Source organism: Lissotriton helveticus, chromosome 1_1 (assembly GCF_964261635.1).
Source record: "Lissotriton helveticus chromosome 1_1, aLisHel1.1, whole genome shotgun sequence".
Lineage (NCBI taxonomy): Eukaryota > Metazoa > Chordata > Amphibia > Caudata > Salamandridae > Lissotriton > Lissotriton helveticus.
In genome coordinates, this window is record NC_136057.1 from 1,227,128,723 (window position 1) to 1,227,147,157 (window position 18,435).

The 18,435-nt window shown below is 41.0% G+C and overlaps 1 long non-coding RNA gene across 2 annotated transcripts in view; it reads left to right on the forward strand.

The window, feature by feature from the left end:
- Positions 1-713: 713 nt before the first annotated feature.
- The window catches only part of LOC144772519 (uncharacterized), a 153,813-nt gene continuing 136,091 nt past the window's right edge, over positions 714-18,435 (forward strand). For both annotated transcript variants that reach the window (XR_013599790.1, XR_013599791.1), the window contains exons 1-3: positions 714-803; positions 1,486-1,591; positions 1,682-1,771. This is a non-coding gene — a long non-coding RNA (uncharacterized LOC144772519). The remainder of the gene's footprint in view (positions 804-1,485; positions 1,592-1,681; positions 1,772-18,435) is intronic.

The following is an 18,435-nucleotide window of genomic DNA, read 5'->3' on the forward strand; positions in this document are numbered from 1 at the left end:
AACACCCAACTAGCTACCCTTATGACTGAATGATCACTACTGGGATTTTTTTTATTTTTTTGATATTTATAAAAGATCCTGCGATGTCACATGGGTCACACTCCATTTGACATTTACCCTCATTCAGCATATCTGGATTTAGGTTTCAGAGACTTGATGCAATAACAATTTTTCCCAATGAACTAGGGTTCCCTGATATCTGTAGAGTCACATGTGTACACATTTGCCTGCATGTCATCTGATGAATACTACTCCAATGTTGTAAGATATCCTGAAATTGTTTGCTGATCTCTAGTGATTAAAAGACCTAGGTTCAACACCACATGTATGTCAAATGTATGATGCCATCTTGAGATGTATGTGATAAAATAATTGTTTGCATGTCATCTGGTATTTGTTGTCTCCCTAGCTTCAACACCCCGACATTATGAAGACTTTTTAAATGATATGTATAACTATCTGTAATTTAAATCATAATACATATGTGCTCCGCTATTGAGATGTTTATTGTAAGCTGCCTCACATTTACTAGACAGTTTTTTAACATGTTTAAATTCATGTGCTGGATGTCTTCATTATTAGTTAGCACACACAAACACGAAGACGGTAGTTAGTGACAGAGCGATCTATCATCAGTGATGAAGTCTGTTTTCCCTTGCATTTTGCACGCATGAGGCCCCCGAGTCATGCCTATACGTCACGCGCAGCCGATCAAACGTGCACGCTTCACGCGGCGTTTCTATCTAGGCGGCCCACCGCACACAGCGGCCGCGTCAATCGTCCGAGGTCCTGCCAGCACTCTGGTGAGACTTTTAACTAGCGGTTGCTGCTATTTCGTAATGAGGTTATATTTGGCCGTGGTCTTTTTCTCTAGAGTGTAGAATAGGTGACATTGTCCGCAACTTTGTTGTTTGGTTATTTATTAACCCGGGCCACTGATCGGGCGCGCCCCATCTGGGACCCGTACTGCCTTAGGGCTCTTCCTTCCCTTAAGTGTAACGCCACTTTACCGAGTTTTCTCGAACATTTGCCACCATTCTGATGTTTTAATTAGCAAGTTTTGTTAATTTACCATTAGAGTCTATTGAAGTGTCTCTTATTGCAACCTTGATTCTACACTATTCATTTGTTATTAACTGCAATATTGGTGTAAGCCTTTCTTTGGTATAGTAGAGGCCATGTATCCCAGACATGGCGGCCACAAATGTGCTTGACCATGTTTGAAAGGTGATTACACAAGTAACAAGTTTACAAACTAGTTACAATTGTGGTTTTTGCAGTATAATAAAGGGCTCCTATGATTGTTGCTTTTGGCCCGTTTTGGTGGTTTAACGGTATGATGCATTGTTTAGACCTCTGTGCTCTGTGGGCTTTACACTAAGGATATAAAGGCCAGAGTCAACTAGCCGATTTTGGTTGTTTCAAATACTCGACCCTTCTTTGGTGTCTCACAAACTCGTTGTTTTTTCCTCTGTTCTTAACTAGGTCCCCTGATTAATTCGGGCACTTGAAGTTGCTTTACTATTGGATTTCATCACCATTCTGCATGTTTGATCCATTTGAGCATTCCCTGGATTAACCCCAGACTACAGTAAGATCCCTACTTTCCAGACTATGTCCTTTACAGCCATACCCAATCCCCATTTTGGGCTCAGCTGACCCCCTCCTTTATTCATTGTAGGTGGGACATCGCTCTCTCCCGTCCTTGAGCCTCGAGCGCCTTGGTTATCTCCTTCATTGATATGTGGGATTTCTGACTTCCCCAATCACGGTAATTATGAAGCACACGCCCTTTGAGAGGGATGCTCTTTAGTGTTTGTTTTTAGCAAATAGCGATACAACTCACTCCCGTTTCTTTTCTTAGGAGCCCTACTACTACACGTCACCCACACACTGTCCTGAAGAAGACCCCATTTGTAAGGCTTTCTGTTGTATCCCAAGTAAGACAGGAGATGGATGTAAACTTAAGAGTTAAGTTTAATTATGGAAATCAAGTACAGCATAAGATCCAACAGAGTGCACATCCATGAAGCTCTGGTCTTCAACTGAAGATCAGGAGTAGAACATTCTATAATAACCTAGCAACAAGGAAACCAGGATACAAACTATGGTAGAGAAGCATATGATAGAAAACATGCAGGATATAACACACCTCCTTCCCTATAGCAAACCACAAGTTTGTGTTATATAAAACAAACGAAACAAAAGCAAGATTCTAAAAGGCAATAGTACAATATATATACGTAAACTATAATAATTAAACTAAAAAGAATAAAATAGGATTCTTAATCTATAGTGACATATCAAGTAACATAATCATCTAAATATTTAGGCGTAAATTTAATCCTCGCAGATTTTGAGCAAGGTGTAGAGACATTGGCAGACCTTGAGCTAGATGTAGACATCCCGGAAGAAATTGCTTTACAACCAGAGATATCAGGGGTTTTTGAACAAGATGCAGACATATCCGACAGATTTATATCACAGTTGTTATTAATCGCAGTGTCAGAATACATACATAATCCACCTCCATTCACATTAGAAACAGCATTACAAGGACTGGTATTATCAGCATCATTCACCAAAGGAGCCAAAACATTAGAAGCATTTACATTTTGACCAATCTTTGAGTCCTTTACTTTGGAAACAGCCCTTTTACTCCACCACTTACCACCAGCTACCTTAACAGCATGTTTACTGATTTGAGTAATGGTAGTTTCCGGATAAAATCGCGATCCTTTAACCTTACATGGTCTTCGGATTCTAATTTTGTCACCAATGTTTAAAGAAATTTCCTTCACATGTTTGTCCTCATCATACCTAATTTTGGATTTAAGTTGAGCAGATTCAACCTTGTCTTTAATTTGATCAATATCAATAACATCTTTTCCATGAAAAGTTTTAGAAACAACCCATCCAGGAGACAATTCATTAAAGGATTGTCTTCCCCTTAACAAAAGGAATGGAGTCACTCCAGTAGTTGAGTGCGGTGTATTATTATACGACCAGACTCTGTCATTGACAACATCCTGAACATAAAGGCCAGATGAAATAGCTAATTGGACCGCATCTTTCAAAACTCGATTCACTCTTTCCACTAGGCCATTGCCTTGCGGGGAGTATAGTGCAGTAGTGAGATGTTTAATAGCACAATTGTTCAAGAAACTATTCATCTCATGAGATACAAATTGTACTCCATTGTCTGACACTAGAAAATTAGGGATTCCTTCAGATTGGAAGAGTTTTTTAAGACTTTTTATAACATTGTAAGTATTAGGCTCTTTTAAAAATTCGCAAGCAACCCACTTGGAATGATAGTCGACTATCGTAAGTATAAACCTAAAGCCCTGATTTAATCCACCAATAGGTCCCAAAAAATCCATTCCAAGTTTTTCCCATGGACTGTTGGGGTAAACAACAGGACATAAGGGTTTGTTAACCGTATGTAAAGATTTTTCAGCGTGTGAACATTCAGCACAACCACTTAAAAAGGTATCCACACAAATATCCATACCTGGCCACCAATAATGAAGTCTCAATCTCTTCTTGGTGCTTGTGATCCCACCATGACCTTTGTGAGCAATATCAATAATCTTGTTCCGAATAGAGACAGGGGGAATAAGAGAAAAACCTCTTAAAATGAAATCACCCTCTAAACTTAAATCATCCCTGACTTTGGAAAAAGAGAGAAGATCTTTATCAATCAAATTCTCCCTAGGCCAACCTTCAGCGATGTACTTTTTCAAAGCACGAAAGGAAACATCTTGCAAAGATGCTTCAATCCAGTCAGACTCAGAAAGCACATCCCTTGTCACAATCAGACCATCTAGAAGGTTAACTACAACTTCTTTGTCATCAAGAATGGGAGAAAACTTCACAGAACTTGAAGGACACCTGGACAAAAAGTCTGCCGTGAAGTTCTTCCCACCGGAGATATGTCTCATGACAAAATTAAAATCATAAAGCTTTGAGAGAAGACGACTTAATCTTGGACTGGCATTTCTTAGACCCTTATCATTCCAAATAAAAATTAATGGTTTGTGATCTATTACTACCACGAACTCACGACCCCAAACATACGTAGAGAAGTGTCTGACTCCCCAAACGCAAGCTAAGGCCTCCTTCTCGATTGTACTGTAATTTCTTTCCGAAGAGGAAAGTTGACGGGATGCAAAGGCCACAACATTTTCATTATCACCATTGGCTTGACTCAATACAGCACCCAAACCCGCATTACTAGCATCTACTGTGATGAAGGACAAGGAGCCCTCATCAAAGGGTTTGAGAGCCGGAGCATGTATAATTAGATCCTTTAGGGAATCAAAAGCCACTTTATGTACCTCATCCCACACAAATTTAACATTGTTCCTGGTGAGTAACCTTAAAGGCTCACTAACATGTGCAAAATTCTGTACGAACCTCGAATAAAATTCACTCAGACCTAAAAATGATCTTAATTGGTCTTTGTTAATGGGTTGAGCACAATCACGAATGCCTTGTAAAAGATCATGCTTGGGAGTAATGCCTCTGTGAGAGATCGTGTGACCAAGATACTCAACCTCACTGATGAGAAATTTGCACTTCTGTTTTTTTATTGTCATGCCATGGTCACTTAGAATACCAAAGACTTGATCAAGTTTAATGAGATGTTCTTCAACAGTGTTGGTGGAGATCAAGATATCATCTTGATAGGCCAAAACATCACGAACCTCCCCAAACAACTGAAACATCAATTTCTGAAAAACTGATGCCGCTGAGGCAAGACCAAAAGGTAATCTTAAGTACCTAAAAATACCAAAAGGAGTATTAAAAGCAGTTAAATCTCTGGATTCTTCACACAATTCAATTTGGTGGTAAGCTGCCCGTAAGTCTATGGTAGAGAAAAACTTCGTACCTCTCAATTGAGCTAACATATCCTGAATTCGTGGCAGAGGAAAGCAATCCACTTGAATATTTTTGTTTAGAGCCCTAAGGTCTACACATAACCTAAGTTCATCACAGTTTTTTTTAACTGCGACTACAATTGGAGAAACCCATAATGAAGAATTGATGCTCTCAATGACTCCCTCTTTGCTCAATTGTAAAAGATGGTTCTTTAATTTTTCCATAATGCTTAGGGGAACATGTCTAACCTTGTGGATCACTGGGACAGCATCAGGTTTTAAAATAATTTTATGTTCGAACCCTTTGACTGAACCAAGACCATCAGAAAAAACATCACTGTATTTACTCATGATATTTTCTAGTGACAACTTTTCCGTGACTAGAGTACTTATCATGGCAGAACGATCTAAAGAGATGGGATTCATTGTACCAGGTCTTAAAATTAACGGAAATTCACCTTGGTCTTTCCAACCTAAAACATTATAACCCTTTTTAGATACATAAATTTTCGCTTGAATAGAGCGATCCTCAAAGGTTAGACTGTCATTGAAGAACCCCATTAGGTCAATAACCTTTCCATTAAATGCAACTGTGCGAATGTCAGGAGGTAAAAGTAAATTTTCTTCCCAATGTTTAAGGAAAAGAAAGTCAGCAATTATGGTAATAGGAGATCCCGAATCTACAGTAACTCTCACAAAAATTTCACCAATCTTTAAATCACATACTGGATCATAAACAGAAGAATCTCCATGATTATCTATCATGTCAACAGATAATAGTATTTTCTTAACAACTTGTTCTTCAGTTACCTTAGACAATTCTGAATCAAAGACTTCAAGATACATTGTTTTGGACTTGAATTTGCAAACTGTAGCAAAATGACCAATCTTTTTACAATTAGTGCATTGTTTTTTTAAGGCTGGACAAGAAGTTGAGTTAGCAAGATGCAATTTAGATCCACACCGAAAGCAAGTGGGAGGTTTATCTGATTTTTTCCATTCAAGTTTTGGGGATTGAGTATTATTTTTGGATGAAGTAGATTTCACTAAATCTACATGAGTGGATTTATTGTTGCTTAACTCTTTAGAAGCTAAAGCAGATCTCTCTATTCCTCTAGCTAACTCTAATGTTTCTAAAAGTGAAGGATTACGACAGCATAAAATTCTTTCCCGAACTTTGTTGTTAAAACAATTTACAACAATCTGATCTCTAAGGTATTGATCTATGGGACCTTCAAATTCACACGTTGCAGCTAGAATCCTTAATTCTGCTAAAAATATATCAATTTTTTCATACTCTCTTTGTTTACGGGTGTAAAATTTATGTCTTTCGACAATTACACTAGGTTCATCTTTAAAATAATTCTCTAATCGTGCAATGGCCTCAGTGTACTCGTTCCAATCATCAGAAGGGGGTCTAATAATACGGGGTTGATGATCAAAGATTCTTTGACCTTCAGCACCTAATGCACTATATAACATTGCATTTTTTCTTACAGCAGGAAATTTTACAGCATCAATTGCAATTATATAACTGTTAAATGCTTTAAACCAATGTGACCATTTAATTTTCGGTGTACCTGGTTCAGGAAGAAAGGAAGATGGAAGAACTGCAGTTTGTTGGGCCATCTTAAATTAGTAAGGTAATTATCATGTAATAGAAAACTTGTAATGTCAGTTGTGCATGTCAGCGTAAATGATACACGTTGCAACTGTAGGTTTCGGCTTAATTAAATTAACCCAAAAGTTCATAGATTATGCAAGTTGCATGTAAAAATGCTACTGGTACTCGTTGTAAATGTATTATCAGCTGTGTGTGTCAGCGTGAATGACACACGTTGAAGTTGTAGGCTTCAGCGCAGTTAATCGATGCTAGTTGTCTGTGCTAGTTGCCTGTGTCAGCGTACAAATTATCAAAATAATTGAAGTGATGATAAATCAATATCTCTATGAAGGAAAATATCCAGGAGAACAAGTTACCAATGCGCTACTGGCACTCGTTGTAGATGTACTATCAGCTGTGTGTGTCAGCGTAAATGACACACGTTGTAGTTTCAGCGTGGTTAATCAATACTGGTTGCCTGTGTCAGAGTATAAATCATCAAAATAATTGAAGCGATGATAAATAAATACCTTTGTGTAGGAAACAAAAATCCAGAAGAAGAAGTTACCGATCGTGACTGCCGTTGCTAGGTAGCCTAAGATGGCTGCTGCGTGATGAGCGTCAATCCGTGATGACGTGAAGACGCTGATGATAAAGTAAAATGTGGTCAGAAGCGCTATGATTATATAACGGTCGATGTTGTTCTCACAATGACTCTGTTGAAAAAACGACATTCAAGATGAAACTGTCGTTGGTGTGTATAATATCGAACCACCGCTTTGTAAAAATAATAAAGAGAAGTAAATGGTCGCTATGATCACAAGGAAAATAAGATATTTCGTCGTGAAATGAAGGAGCTGCCACTGGTGCAATCAGGGGCACAATGGGGAGAAGTAATAAGACAGGCGCTGGTGCTATCAAGTCACAAAATTTAAATATAAAATTAAATAGCTTACTTTCCAATTGAAGTTAGGATTGTTCAGTAGATGATGTAGATTCAATGTAGTTCATAAAGGAATTATGGACGATATTAAAAGATGAGCGCTGAAGTCTGATGAGATCTCTTTTAAAATGGACGAAGGCGTAGGTTCTTGGGAATGCTGTCTTGACCACCTCGTCGCCAACTTATGTTGTATCCCAAGTAAGACAGGAGATGGATGTAAACTTAAGAGTTAAGTTTAATTATGGAAATCAAGTACAGCATAAGATCCAACAGAGTGCACATCCATAAAGCTCTGGTCTTCAACTGAAGATCAGGAGTAGAACATTCTATAATAACCTAGCAACAAGGAAACCAGGATACAAACTATGGTAGAGAAGCATATGATAGAAAACCTGCAGGATATAACACTTTCATCTTGGCCTACGTCCTCAAGGGGGTCGAAACGTCGACAACTGTCCGATGCCAGTCAAATCTACAGTACTTGAATTACTGAGTTGATAAAATAAGACATGGCACACTAGTACAGACATTATGTACTTTTACTCTGATGTTGTGTTTAATTTATGTTCCTTGGCACATTATTAACTGCTGCCTGTAATATATTTGATTTGCACTTTGCTCTACCTGACTACCCTATCACAATCACAAACCTCCCTCAACCTCTTTCCCTGGGCACTGGGATCTCGCCATTTGTGTATGAAATGATTATTATGTTTGCTTTGGGTTGACATAACCTTTGAACATTGTCAGTGTGATCAATCAACACTTATTTTTGAAATTCACTCAATGTGCCTTGCCTATTTTGTTTTTCAAAATTGCCTTGATCATCACCACGTTTTGGATGTTAAACATACTGGGACCACCCTTGCTACATACTGTGCATGTGCACACAGCGTCCACCACTGAGAAGTTCTGGGGGGGGGGGTGCTGGACAGCTGTGAGGTGGTAAACGCCGGAAAAGAATACTGGATGGTGCATGGATGCGGGGATGTGTGTGTGAGCGTGTGTTGTAAATATGTAACGAGGGAAATCTTACCTGGAAGCAGGTCTCAGTGTCTTAGTTGCTCCTGCTCCCCTGTGTCAGCTTCCAGCAACAGGAATTCGGCAGCCAGGCTCCCAACCCTGAGTCAATCATAACGCTGCAATGAGGAAGTGTGATTGCTAATTTGCTACAGGACAAGTTGGGTGGGTGGCTGGTTGAATTTGCACTCTTTTTTGTGTGTTGCGCTGTTGACGACTTATTTTGCCTAACCAAAACATTGCAGTCTCCAGAACACATGCGCAATACAATGCGAGACGTATTGCATTGCAAATGCTTTTCTTTAATAAGGTTCTCCCCCCTCCCACTGTCTGTGCCTTCTCGCCGTACACTGCCCGCTCTTTCTTTGCTCCCAGTAAATCACTCTCTTTAGTCAGTGCTTTGACTGCCCACGCATCCACGGAAGCACATGTGTGGCCCACAATTTTCTTTTGAGCAGGTGTCTGCACTTCAGGTGTTTTGTACAGATCACGCTCCTTGCCCAGCTCCCACTCTTGCACTCCCCGCACCCACTCATGCACTGCCCGGCACCCGCTTGTGTACTGCCCAGCACCCGCTCCTTGATTTGTACAGCAATGTTGTCACCCACTGGAGATCGCCTCAGCACCACTCCCTCACTCTCTGAGTGCCCGTAGTAGGGTCTTTCACTGCCCAGTGTCTCCCATACGATCATCTGTCGTCGCCATTAGTGACAGAATTCGGCACAGAAAGAAACATTTTTCTCTGCTCTGTCATTTTTAGCGCCGTAGCGCTTCCCTTGCAATTGATGTCAAAGAGCCAACAGATGCGCTTGACTCTTTCTGGGGGTGCGGGTGGGAAAATATGAGAATCCGTTTACCAAGCCGGGACACTGCTTCCACTCAGCAGTAAATGATTCAAAGACACCACAAGGGAGAGATGCTGCTACTGTACAGAGCAGAATCCAATGACTGCTCCATGGCATAGCAAGGCCACTGCAGGGGGGCACGGCATGCAATAGTGATTGCTAAAAGGCACAAGGGCTGTAGAGCTCATCTGCAAAGACGTGCAGGGGTCCTACAGCTTCACTGCTAAAACTTGCAGGGGCAACAGTATCATTCCAGAGAGACGCAGGGCCGAGTTAGGGCGACCAACTGCATCCAGGTCAACACAGATGCTGTTTCCAGTCACAGGCTACTAAGTAATAAACTCCTGCATTCCGGGTGTTATGGTCTTGTTTTGCTTCTATAAAACTAGAGCACACCTAAAATCACTGATTTTGTAGGTGAACATTTCTGGGCAGGAGACACTGTCCCTGACGATCTGGTGTGAGATGGTCACCCCAGGTTACCCTCTTTTCGACGGGAAGCCAGTAGATGCCTCGTAGATTGCGGGTCATGTGCTTGTGACGCGGTGTCCCGAGGATGAGTCTGGCTGCAGCGTTGTGTATGGGTTGGAGTTTGTGTAGAAGAGTTTTGTTGATTCCGGCATAGAGGGCGTTGCCGTAGTCCAGTCTGTTGGTGATGAGTGCGTGGGTGACGGTCTTTCTGCAGTCGGGGGGATCCATCTGAAGGTCTTACGGAGGATACGAAGGTAGTTGAAACTGGTGGAGGCGACGGCGTTGATCCGGCGGTTCATGGAGAGGGAGGAGTGACTATTCATTGTCATCTCATAACCAAAAACCCAGTGAGCACTTTATTAATTTGTGGTGTGACATGTGTGCATCTGTTTTTCAAAGCTGGTGTCACTTTTTCATGTTTTCTAGGGAATGTATTTATGTGGGCGTTGATTTGGGATAGATATTTATGCATGATGGCTATTGTGTGTGTTGGTGCATATACTGGATCTGATATGTATGCATTCTGGGAAAGACATGTATGTATTGTGCTGGAGTGCAGTCTCAGATGGTTGCACCACCCTCATATCATGTATGAAATTGATATTTTTTGTACGTTGTCCTGTACATTTTAAAATAAATACTTTTGTGCAGTGTGGATTTAGGATGGTCCTATTTACACAAACATGCAGATGATACACACGCTCCTAAGATAATTTTCAAGTCGTTTCAAACAATCGTGTGACCCTGTGTGCATTGCTGAAAACGAGAACAGAGATTGGCACCTGCGTTTTCCAAAATTTCAACAGGAAATTAATATTCATCAATCCTTCCAAATGCATCTAACATTTCTAGGTGTCTCGTGTCTATAAACAGAATCGTGCTCTCCCACGTAACTAACGTTAGATGGTTCTATGCCTGTATTTTTGTTCTGCATCTTAAAACGTGTGCAACGTGCTTAGGTCGAGAATAAGGCACAAGTATTAAGATGAAAGGTGTTGCTGCTCCATTTTAGGAAAATGTCAATTTTTGGCAATGTGATCTATAGGTTTGGAAAAACACAAACTATTTCCCAAAATTCTATAGCTACAATTCGTTTGCACTCTACTTTGCAAGCAAATGGTTGCCAATATTTTTCTTGGGAAAACATTTTATTAGTATATACTTAGGCATAGCAAACCTACGGTATGTTAAGAGTACTACAAGAGTCAGTTACACCTCCTAAAAACAACCGCTTTGTGAAGCAAACCATACGAGTGTAAATACAACCTACACAATCATTTGGCAACCGAGATTGCCGATTAATTGCTTCCCAGATGCACCATAAGTAGAATTGATCAGAAACTGAGAATTGCGATTTCAACAAGTGTGGAATTTCCACAGCTGCTGCCCTCCATAGACGGATTGGACATTCCGCTCACTCCTTAGTCTCGACCAATCACAGTTCAGAGTAAGGCTGTGACAGATGTGAATCACACTGGGGAATGATTGTTGCCTTTTTCCAATGCACTTATTAGGACCTTTGAAAAGAACATGCCTCACACAGATAAATGAAGATTAAGTGCTTGGACATTATCACACAAGCTGAACCTATCAATTGCATGCATGTCACTTTGGTCCCCTTAGGTATACACTTTTCCATCTAGTAATCTATGCGCTCTAGATCACATTAATTATGCATTCGAAAAATCGACATTAAGCCTCAATAATGCATTACTGATTCATCCTGATGAAAACAGTGTTTTACATAGGACTGTTTTTGTTCTGGAATTTGACTGCATTTTATTAGCAAGAAATTTCAGCAGGCTGTGTCGGTTTTAGCATAACTGGAATTTTCGAGGCAAAGCCCTTTTGAACTTCAAAGTGCCTCTGCATTTGTCAAGTTTTCATGTCGATCTTTATATTTTGATCTTTTAAAAATCTTCTTTATTGGACACCAAAGTGTAATTAAGAAAGCGATGCAATTAGCAATGGTCTTGCTTTACCTTACCGGTGTTAAGTAGACACGGATTTAGGTCAGGTTTTCGTGATATCCACATGGGGATAAAGTTTCAGGCAATTAATATGAATGTGAATATTTTGCACAGTCAGTCTTGTATAGTAAGTCTTTGTCTTGAGAATTCTGATAGATCCGACAACCACGGGGACGCACCATTAATAATGAGGTTCAGAAATCCTGGTGGCTTCTCATTAGTTCACGGTTTGAAGCGATCGATAAAATTATATTTCAACGTTTTTTAAAATCTCAAAAGAATTCAGCTGCAAGAACAGAAGCTTCATAGAGCAGAACTGCAAGCTAATCAGTATTTTTCTCCTATTCCTTTTAATTGGAAATGTGATGAAATAAAATAAGCACGTTTTGATGCGTTATTTTCTTTCTCTTAAAAACAAAACGATGGATAGAGCCAACATAATTTTCCAGCGGAGGACACATTTTCATGTCTTTGCTTGACTTCCAAATTGATATTCATAGCTCCTGACAAACAGAGGCAAGCAAGCCAGAAAAACCCTAAACCAGAGCCAAGCAATGGGTTTGGGTTTGGTCCAAGAACCGGAAGCAGCCAGTGACAGCTTCACAGCTTGAACACGCGTCTGAATCTGTAACAAAAATAGAACCAATGCGAGAAACCAAGCCGTAAATGAAGCATATAAGAAGACAGAATTAGCTACGGTTTGAAGGCCTGGCTTGAGCTGCACCAATCGGATCTCTCCTTCGAAAAACCGCCAACCGTACTCAGGTCTGCCTTTCTGGTTATTATTGTGAATATTTCAGTTTTTAATATCAGACTGTGAATTTCGGCTGCTCATAGATATTTTACCTTTCATAGTTTCAAGACGTTTCCTTGCTGTGTTGTATTTTGAGATCTCGGCCCACATATCACATGATGCAACTTTGCACTGATGGTGGGAAATTTTACAATGGTGCCAGGATATGTTGTACTTTTCTTGGACCAACATTTGCAGTGACTAGCTGGCACACTTCGGAAATGCGGCTGCCCGCGGCCCACCCAGTGGGCCATCCTAAAAGGGCACCCCCCTTAGTGCCAATTAGGCACCACCGTCACCCCTCTATTTTTGGGACTCAGGGAGGAGTCCATCTGCGCGGCACGCTAGATGCGTCACTTCCGGCTTCTAGAGGGTCGGGGGAGGGAACTTATACGCCCCCTGCCTTTCTGGCGCCCTCTTTGTGCCGGACACGCCTTCTCCCGGCCTACCACTTACCCGGCGTGTGACTGTTGAGCTGAGTAGGTAGAACTGTGTAATGTTTTCTTTTGTGTTGCTGGTGGAGTTACAGGGCGATCTGGAGGCAGAAGGGTACAGAAAGGTACCTTGCAGGAGCACAATAGGGGTGCCAGTCCCAAATCCCAGCAGCCCTCATGGCAGGTCCCTGGAAGAAATTTGTCGGCGCCCCGCTTGTCCTGAGGGTGATTGTAAGCCTGAACAACCGGGGGCTTGCCGTGCAACGCTCTGCTCTGAAAGAGGCGTGAGTAAGATGGTCCAATGGGTCACGTGATCCTGGTAAGGGGTTCACTCTATAATGCGTATTACTGATTGGGTTCGCCACAGTGCAGGTTGGCTCATCAGGTGGGCACAGCAGCATAGGTTAGTTACCGCTGCCTGCCCTTGGATCGCCCGTAAGATAACCGACCATATTGCATACTTTTTTATGGAATAAACCTGCAGCAATATATTCCCAAACAAAAGTTGTGTTGTGTATTTATTTATTCGTCATGCATTCTTTGGCAGTGGATGGGGACTGTTGCCTATAATGGCACTATGACCAGAACCCATGCGAAAAACAGTATCAAATTTACTGGCAACTGTGCAGTGAACACTAATCACACCTTGTCCGAAAACCCTTCAGAGACGCACTGCAAACCTTCAGACATCAGTACTTTTTTATGCAATATTCCAGGTTCACGACCTAAAATCAGAACAAAGCTCGCCCTCACATTTATTAGACTGCAGGGCACCTCTCACTTGACTGAGCTGCTCTTGTTTAGTGTACCAGGTGTACCAATGTAGATGTGTTCTGCATAACACTGATAATTATGTCTTAATAGCAGAAAGTTATTATTTCCAATAGAAATAAAAATCAGTATATAAAAAACATAATTGTGTGCTACTTTACTTCAAATTATTATAGTTATTATACGTATTATTATTGTGGTGCGATGTATATGTATATGATTTATTATTAATATAGTTGTTATCACAAGTATTATTATATAATAGAATAAGGGCATTATTTTTGCAAGAATTAGGTCACTGACAAGTGAAAGTAGGAATCAGAGAGAGAGAAAAGTGAACGAATATGTTTCTTTGCCAGAGAAATGATTCACTTATAATGTTTATAGGCATATTTCTTTCCGTCATGTTTTTAGCCTATATTTGCTGTTACAAGAAGTAACAAATAATATGTGAATTAGTCTTGATGAGCCCCAAAATGTAACAGTTTAGTCACAACAGCTAGGGCATTTCTCCTCCTAAGGGGAACACCGTCGGCCTCATTTGCCTTAGGGTATATTTGGGAGACAGTAAGAAACCAGAGACACATTTTGACCTCTTCTAGTGTAGCGCAAAGTGAAAAATAAGTCACCTCTAAGCAATACCAGTTCCTGACAGAGAGGAGAACGTAGGCACACGAAAACTGCCAATCAGTGCAACGTTGTTCGATAAAAAAATCGATTTGAAACACAGAGAGTATCATTTAACAGGCAACATTAGTCATTGATTGACACCTCCTTCGGTAGCATTGGAAAGTAAGGCTGAAAATGTAACCTACCCCATGATTAATGAAGTATGACAAATTAAAGCTTTTAATCTTCTAGTGACGACATGGATAAATATAGGATAGTTTCACCTACCTCACATAGTAAATTGCACTTTGCAATTCACTAAGGGAAAGATTTAGCAAATTGTAATTAACCATTCACAAATCGGATGTAAACAAGGCCCATTTCATTTATTCCTATTTTCATTTTTCAACTGAGATATTTTTAATCGTTTTTAATTAATGACATAGTCCTTTTACTCTGCAAGTTATTTAATCAAAATCTTACCAAAGAAAAGTTTCATAAGATGTGAAGGACTTTTTCATTTCCTTCATACACAAAGAAGAAGATGCTCAGTATTATGCAATAGTTGTACAATAACTGTATTAATAAATGTAGGTTTAACAATTGTTTACTGATTAGTCTTGAAGCTGTAATTAAAAGCATAAAAAGAAACAAGTAGATGTAATTTCGTGCAAGCCGATCATTTATTGTTAACAAACAAAGTAAGAGAAATTGAGAACGAAGATTCAAACGGAACATTAGTCTTTATTGATACAGAGAAGGCATTTGATAATATGAAATGGAATTATCTTTAGATCTACTGAACATGATATGAGTCGTCCAGGAATTCATCAAAAACGTTTAACTACTTGATGAAGAGTCTCACTTCCTAGTAGTAGTGCACTGTCCGAGCTCAGAGTCGCTTGGGGTGCAGCTAAAATTAAGAAAGCAGCAGTTTCTGATGTTCCTGCTTCTGTTTAAAATAGCTCTTTAGTCACTTGTGCGTTATTGAGGGTAGGCCTGGGCATAGTACTATCCTACGCTCACGGAGCGTGTGTAGTTTGCGCTACTAAGCGCTACGCAAATTGCATGTAGCACAGTGCAAAAGTGCGTAGCGTAGCGGGCATTTTTTGCTTGCTTGCAGTCCTCAACGTAAAGCAGGTTACCGCGGGTGAGCACAATCAACCTCCCGGTGAGATTCTCAATGCGGGGAGGTCAGGTTTCTCATTGCGAGTGGTCGCGTATGCTAGCAACCGCTCGCGATGAGAAACTACCAGTCTGCGATGAGAAAGCTGCCTATCAAGTACAAATCTACTCGAGAGGCAGAAAACAACCGCTTGCACTGTGCAAGATGCCGTTTGCAATGATGGCACAGTGCGGACAAGCATCCGGCACTGTGCAATTAGTGCGAACAGCATTTTCCCTACCGCACTATGCAGTTCGCAGAGCTACGAGTAGGGTGAGTAGTGCAAAGTGCACTTCGCGTAGCTCCGTGTAGCGCTACTATGCAAACTACGCCTAGGGTTAATTGAGGACATAAAATATAGAGGTATTTGGATTGAAAGTAAATTCATGGTAATATTGCTGTTTGCTGAATATTTCTTGCTGCTGATCTCCAAACATGGCACACCTTTAACAGCCATGACAAGTGTACTGGAAGTTGATTCTAGGAATATCTCAGGACATAGTAAACTGAGCCACTTGGAATTGTCTATTTAATATCCTCTGTCCAGGGCAGGAATTCAAGTCTTGATATGGCTATCACGGCCTTATTTCCAATATATATAAATCGTGTATTTTACATTGATGTAGCATCAGGTCTGTCCTCTATGTCAACACAACTGTGACCCAATGCAATTGCAGCACAGGCACTTTAAATATTCACCCTTCACTATGACACGCTCTCATGTGATCAAGGCTCAAGCGAGCCGAAATGTTATGGCGACAGCAATGAAATAAAAATTACTCTTTATCCGAAATTTGTGGTCCGTGCCTGGTTCTTGTTCGCAGCTTCATGCAAGAAGGTAGCGCGAGGAAACGGAGGTCTTTTCATATATTTAGCCACTTGATTCTGCGCAGCTATACTCGGGACCCTCTCCTAACTTGTATCTGACTTTAAACAAGTTTCAAGGTTTTGGTCGACGCTAGCTGTGGAATCTTACCCGGGCTTGCTTGGGCTTTTTGGAACTTCCTGAAGGAAGACGAGCGTTTGACCCCCCTGTGCCTGGAGGAGTACACCGGAAGTAAAAGAACTCCCGCGAAGACCGCATCGAAGAAAGACGCGGGGAACCAGGGACGAGTTCTGAACTCCGTGAATCAACTGTACCAGGTATTTCCAGGGGAGGAGAGCACTATGGATGTGCAGGCGCAAGTTTGTTTGACATATTTGTGCAAACTATTTGCTACTGCCTGCACTTATTCATTCATTGCGCAATGAAATGTCTACTGACAGCATGAAGGAGAGGGAGGCTCGGGCGAGCACAATGTTCTCTGATGATCTCCCATTAACAACTACTATCCGGGAGAGATTGGACACTACCAGTGGCCCCAAAAATGACACATTACACAAAAAAATAAAAATACTTGAAAAAAGGTCTAGACAAGAACAAAGCAAATGATGGGAATCGAAGTCCCTCCAGCGGTATATTGAAGTAAATAGAATGCCGAGAGGGCCTAGAATCCTAAGCTCACCAAGTTACGAAAACCCGAACCCTGACCTGATGAGAGAATGGGCGGACAGCAACTTGGAGTCGTCTAGACGTTTGGTTCTAATCCTCATTAAATATGCTGATGTTGACCGTGCCAAACTCCTCGATGAGATTTCAGTTATACAGGAGGCGTTGGAATCTATGGGTCCAGTTGAGGAGAAAAGCAAACTAGTAAAAGAAATGTACATCAGACTCAAAAAGGAGGAGGAAAAAATAATTGACCGCAAGACATATAAGTTCCAAAGGGACAGGTTAGATTACGAACTTGGCCAAATATTTACTTTCTCACGAAAATACGACATTATGCGCACCGCAGCCGTGGGTGCTCAACATGGTACACACAGTAGGTGGAATCAGAATAATGCCCATAAAAATGCTTTGGACTCGACTGCATCGGATTTCAGCTCCATGACAGGGAGCGGATCGGAGTCTGAACAAAGGGTTGCAATCTCTGCAGCTACAAAGAAAAAACCATCACCTGGGGAAGAGATTCGTTTTTTTCGTGCCTAGAGCATCTACAGTCCCTACGATCTGGGACTCGAAAGAACTACAACGAAAGCACAAAAACTATGTCAGGAGGAGGAGTCAGAGGGCAAGGAAACGGGGGACAACCCAAAAAGAGGGGCAGGGGCCAGTGGTCCAGAAAATAATGACTAAAAATGCACAACTAACCATCATTAACCTTACACTAATGGTTTTAACAACTAAGGAAGAAGACATCCTTAAATTAGGGCTGTCATATGCCCCCAAGACTAACCTCAACTATGCAGCAACCAGAAGGGATATATATAAAGCCACCAGAAAACTTAATCTCAAAAAATTCCACATGATGAGAACTCACAAAGGTAGGCAAAATACCAGTGGAAGTGATCATGGTAACGCTGCAACCACGTTTTCGCAAGAAATGTTTGAACTGTGGGAAATTGAAGGGGCAGACTCCAATATAACCATTGACAATACCAGCAATATCGGTATCAATCTGGAGACCACTAGCTCCTCCAATGAAGCCCCTCTCACACCTTTTAAACCGCCCTCTACCTTCAGTCCATTCATACCACGCAATGTCATTGATGTATTTCACGAGAATCTTACCAGTGAGTTAAAGGATCTAAACATCAAAATAGGCAGGAGTCATTACAAATATGATCCGTTAACTGCTGATTATGAAGCATTGGTGGTTAAGCTCAGCAAGGATAAAATTGTTGTAGTGCGCCCCAGTGACAAAGGGGGCTATGTGGTACTACAAACCAGGGCCAACTATGAGAAGGAGGCGCTGGCTCAGCTGAATAATCGTGACCATTATGAAAGGATGAATGGGGGTAGAATCAAGACCATGCAGAATGATTATCATCTTCTCTTGTCGAAATGAAAGTCCAGGAAATTGCTATCAGAATCTGAGTACAAGT